This window comes from Procambarus clarkii, chromosome 70, assembly GCF_040958095.1.
Source record: "Procambarus clarkii isolate CNS0578487 chromosome 70, FALCON_Pclarkii_2.0, whole genome shotgun sequence".
Taxonomy (NCBI): domain Eukaryota; kingdom Metazoa; phylum Arthropoda; class Malacostraca; order Decapoda; family Cambaridae; genus Procambarus; species Procambarus clarkii.
In genome coordinates this window covers 16,266,780-16,272,779 of record NC_091219.1, presented here as the reverse complement: position 1 = coordinate 16,272,779, position 6,000 = coordinate 16,266,780, and positions in this window count along the sequence as shown.

Sequence of the window (6,000 nt, the reverse complement as noted above, 5' to 3'; positions counted from 1 at the left end):
AAGTCGTTCTTACGTTTTAGTCACAGAGATTAGATATTAGTAAAGTAAAGTTCATTTTATTCAGGAAAGTACATAAATAGTCGATTTACAAACATAATATTGGATTTATAGAGCTAGTACATACAATACCTAAAGCCACTAGTACGCATAGCGTTTCGGGCATATTATTGAGAAAAAAGATATTTATATTTAAACAATTTTTTTTTTTTTTACCGACGCTCTCCCTATTGATGAGAACTACAACCTAATGAAGATAAATGTTAATTTTATGTAGCTACTGTAATAAACGAAAGTTTTTAATGTCATCAGAGAAGCAGAAATATAGGCAAATTTTAAATCCCTTGTCATAAATATAACTGAAGTGAAAGCAAAGATATATGCATTTTGATAGTTACAAAGACATTTCTTACAAAGTTAGTTACAAAGACATTAGCAGCATTTCTTTCATTTATGTGAGGGAGAGCTTAGTTTTTTATCCTAAACAGGTTGAGAGAGGTAGTCTTTAACATGATTGGGAAGATCATTCCACATTCTGGGTCCCTTGATTCTGATTCTTGATAATTGGTTCTGTAGTTAAAGTAGGTTGCAAGGTAGGACAGCGAAAGAAGAATATATGGTGTAGTGTCTGAGTAGTTATATAGATCGGTGCCTGCAGTATTTTGGGTACCTCTACTCCATGTGGGGTGGTTTGCATTGAGATCGCCTGTAACAATGATCGGGTGTCGTAATTGGTTAAGATAGAATTCCAGTTCATTTAAGTTTATTGTGCCACCTGGGTTGTATAAACCCAGAAAGGATATGTGTGTACCATTGTAAGGTATTAGTCATGCTTAAATTTCTAGTTTACCGTTCACAAAATCTGTAAGTGTTACAGGTTTACATGTCATATTAGTCAGTGTTAGGAGGAAAATACCACCCCCCATACGGTTTGGTCTGTCCAGTCTATGCATCGGAAAGTTTTTAAAAATAGGATTTTGTTTGGGAGTGAGCCAGGAGTCTGTTATGAAAGCTAAGTCCGGTTTGGATGAGTAGAGGAATTGTTTAAGTTCTGTGAGGGATGTTTTAATGCTTTTGGCGTTCCATGTCATGAAGGTTAGGGGAGCCATTTAGGATGTGTCTGTTTTCCTTGGTATGCCAATAGTACTACGTGTTGGATACCTAGATGTGGATGGGGGCTGTGTCTTACTCTTAGTACTGGTGGTTTGGGTTTGTGGCAAGTCAGCCTGGGGAATTATTTTGGTAAGGCGTGCTAAGGTATGCACGAGTTTTTCCATCATCTGTTCAAACAATGTGTGTCCAGCAATGGTAACTTTGTCTGGGCGGATGTCAGTGTCTGTAGCTGTTGATTAGATGTCTTTTGGGTCAGCCTCAGGGGTGGATTGTGTTACTTGTGTAAAGACTTTTGTTAGAAGTCGGTCCAGCGTCTTTTCTAGTGCATCAAATCAAATAATTCAAATCAAATATTTATTCAGATAAAGTACGTACATACAAGGTGAGATACAAAACGTTGATGGATTTATAGATAGAGCTAGAACATACAGTGCCTAAAGCCACTATTACGCAAAACGTTTCGGGCAGGAAAAACACTAAGACTAAAACTCAATACTAATTGAGATTAAAGTATAAATTGTGTTGAGAAAATAAAAAAATAAAAAACGGGGGAACATGGCAGAAAAAATAGCAAAAATACAATTTGGTCAACAGACAGCATTGTTTAAAATAGAAGACATGGGTTGACATTTTGGGGGTGAGGTAGGTTACATGGAGTTAATTAGGTAATACTTAGTTTTTATCTTAAACTGGTTGGGAGAGGTACAGTCTTTAACATAATTGGGAAGGTCATTCCATATTCTGGGTCCCTTGATTTGTAAAGCATTTCTAGTTTGATTAAGTCGTACTCTTGGCATATCAAATAGGTATTTGTTTCTGGTGTGGTGCTCATGGGATCTGTTACAACCTTCTAGGAAGCTTTTAAGGTCAGGATTGACATTACAGTTCAGCGTTTTATATATATAAATACACATGAGAGGATGTGCAGTGACTTAATATCTAACATATTCAGAGATTTGAGTAAGGGTACCGAGTGATATCTGGGGTCAGAGTTAGATATTGTCCTAATAGCAGCTTTGTGTTGAGTAATTAGAGGACGTAAATGATTTTGGGTAGTAGAACCCCAAGCACAAAGGGGTAGTAGAACCCCAAGCATTTTCGAAGCGTGTGACAAAAGTTTCAACAAGATCATTTTCAATGCGAGTGACAAGAGTTTCAACAAGATCAGGACTCAGTTGTGTATTTTGAGAGATGGTTGGACCTTGAAGTTGTGGGATTGTCGGTGACATATATCAGGTACACGCAAAGGTTGTGGTTGAGTGTGAGGTAGTGTTTGATGATGGGCTGAGTTAGGTTGTTTCAATGCACAACTGTATTGCCAGTTGTTGGTAGGGAAAACCTTAGTTTTTGCTGCTGCTGCTATGTATGAAGGACATTGTTTGAATGTAATGTCGTGATCGCCACCACAGTTTGAGCAGGTGAGTGTATCTGATGTACAATCTTGTGTGTAATTGGAACCAGAGCATTTCCCACATTTAATGTCTTTGGTGCAGGCTTTCCATGTATGGTTAAAACCTTTACATTTAAAACACTGAGTGGGACGTGGTATATACACCTCTAGTTTATGGAGGAAGCCGTTTAACCAAACCAGATCAGGGGGAATGTAGTCTAGAAAGATAAGCGGGGCAGTGCCTGTATCACTCAGTTCTCCGTTTGTTCTTCTCATAAATTTTTTGATTCCATAGATTGGGATGTCATGTGTTTAAAGTTGTGCCTCGATGTGGTCTACAGTGATGTCTACCACATGTCGGATTACATATTTTGTTAATCGGTCTCCCCTAGTGGTTTGTAGCACTTGACTTTGTGGCCACAGATGTCAGTAATGTCTGAAAGCTCTAGTTCTTCGCCGTGTTTGTGGTCCACTGCGATCAAGTTCTTTTGTTTATTAGGTCTCATATCGTGCACGTTGATCCCGAATATCTTGGGAATGGCATTATATAAGATACTTTGTGCCCTGTTATTTCTGAAAACATTTTCCTATTCGCCATCAAAGGCAATGATGAAAGTTTGCAAATCAGAAGAACTTGGCCTACCTCGGTTGAGCTGTGGAGGTTGATCTTGAGGCCGCGTGGTGCCGGCATGGTCTCTGTTTACCTCTGTAAGTTGGCGGCGTTTCGCCTCCAATCTGTTTGCCTTCCTGCCTGCCTTCCTGCCTGCCTGCCTGCCTGCCTGCCTGCTTGCCTGCCTGCCTGCCTGCCTGCCTGCCTGCCTGCCTGCCTGCCTGCCTGCCTGCCTGCCTGCCTGCCTGCCTGCCTGCCTGCCTGCCTGCCTGCCTTCCTTCCTTCCTTCCTTCCTTCCTTCCTTCCTTCCTTCCTTCCTTCCTTCCTTCCTTCCTTCCTTCCTGCATGTTTACAGTTCAGGAAAACTCCCTCTGGTTCCTCTTCTAAGACCGGGTGACGTTCATGATCTAAATGTGTGGTATGCAACAGTGGTTTCCCAGTATCCTCTAAGGTAGCGTCAATAATGGAGGAGAGACGCTGGGTGAACCTCCAGCAGTCGCGAGGTTTAATTTTAGGTATAAATTTGCAAATTTATAAACCTAAATTCGCAATTTATACTTTTAATCTTAATTAGTATTAAGTTTTAGTCTAAGTGCTTTTTCCCCCTCACCTTGCCCGAAACGCTATGCGTACTAGTGGCTTTAGGTATTGTATGTACTAGCTCTTTCTTTAAATCCAACATTATGTTTGTAACTCATCTGTAATGTATATCAAGTTCAAGTATGTTTATTGAGATAAGAAAGAAATACATCTCGAAGGGATAGAGTATCTTAGGCTATTTCTACCCCCCTGTAATGTATGTACCTTTACCTGAATAAAGAATCTGTCTGAATCTACAGTTTGCCCGAAACGCATTGCGTAATAGTGGCTTTAGGCATTGTATGTACTAGCTCTATCTATATATCAATCCATTAATGTAACATCACTTGTATGTGTATACCTTACCTGAATAAACATCTGAATAAACATCTGTTAGCAAACTGGGGATATTTAGCAGAGAATTACGTATGAACATGTACATACTACCGACGTATGAAACACAGCGCATACAAACGGATGACGCCGTTTGCTATTGGATTTTTTTTTTAGCACGGAGGTAGGAAAAAATATTCCAGAACTATGTCAACTTTTATACCAAGAACACTTGAAGGCCACATGACTAACAACATTTACAAACCAGATACGACCGGGCTGATCTTACCAAGACTTTTAAAATATTCCTTCCTATTATTACGCTTTGCGTAAATGGTCACTGCTTGCATCACAAGCGGGGATGTTTCTGGCGGGGGAGAAAGAAACAATTGCGCAGCGCGTCCCGCGGCGTTGCGCGGGCAGTTTGGGGCCGTATAAATACGGGCGCACAACGGGGCTCCGCCTCACTCTGCCTGCCCTCGCCGCTGCCCTCGCAAAACCCCTGCCCTCTACTTATTCTATTCTGAATTTTGTGCATTATATCTGACCACCCATTCTTCATCGTATCGACAGTACATTAAGTTACATTTGGATGCTACCGAGAAGTTTAGCATGGCCTCGCGCACGGTGTCATGCAAAAAACTGGCCATTCGGCCTTCCTTTCGGCAAGCTCAAGCCAGTCAGTTAGCATGACGTCGGCCAGCTTGTGGTTGGCCAGCGCAGCCAGCATGCTGTTGGCCATAGGTCGCTAACGTTCTTTGGCCATCCGGCCTTCTGGGCTATTTTACTCTTCTTGTTCCTTCGCCATTGTTGTTTCCTACTACGTAATAGTATTCTATTTAATTTTACCTCATCTATCATTAGGTTAGGGGCCCCTTACCTCCAACCGCTATTCCTTCCACTGCGCTCTGCCCGCTTGGCGCTCAATGCCGGTTTCTTCTGTTCCCTTTATTCGCAGCCACGACAAGCCGGAACCCCCCCCCCCCCTTCACACCCTACTGCGGCGAGGAAGAGAACGCGAGCCGGATATTCCTCTGATCACCATCAACGCACGCAGCGGTGCCGGGATGCAGCCGCCCAGGGCCTACGTTAATACTATTATCTTCTCTTTATTTGCTGGGCTATATGGCAGTATTAATATTACTCCGTACCGTTACTGTCATTCCAGTATTATTTTATTAAAATATAAATTGTTATTATGGTTTGGCGTTGCTTTCTTAATTTCTTCCATTCTGCGGCACTTGCCGTCATCTGTTATTTACGATATTACATTGTATTCTTCATTGTACGATTATTTACAACATTGTATTCTTATTATTATCCTTATTACAGTTACTGAATGGCAGCTCCCTGCCGTCGATTTCACTTTGCTCCTGTTCTAAAGATGTTGCCGAAGTTCACGGCGTACTAGCTGCGGCTCGCAGACGCTCATTGACAACACAAGACTACACTCAGCGGCCACTCAAGGCAGACTCCTTGGCTTCTATCCAGCCCAATCACCCGTCTGGAGGCAGAGATGGGATAGAGACCAAGGGTAATGTTCCCCGCTCACATTCTACATCCGATTAGGACACAAGCATGTTATAGATTTGGCTTTAAGAATTGGTTCTTATTCCATTTTATTGTTTATGTATATGTTGCTTAGTTGTTATACCCTTTCTTGGTATATGTATTGTTTATATTCAAGATTTATAGTGTTTCGTCTTACCCTGTTATAGTTGCTTTGTGCCTCCTTGCTGTTCTACCGGTTTTCTCCCACCTTTGCTCTTAGCAAAGGTACTTCCCCCTTCCGTTTGCTGGAAGATTCTTAGATTTGTTAGCCCCCCTTCATTGCTACAGTATAATTATTCGGATGCTCTTTATTCATCCAGGATTGTTAATTAAGGTTTCTCTTAATTCCTGCTGCCGGGCTCCCTCCCCCGTTTTTCGTCTCCGTATTGATTCAGCTAGGGTTTCCCTCTCGTCTGTGCTCTTGCCT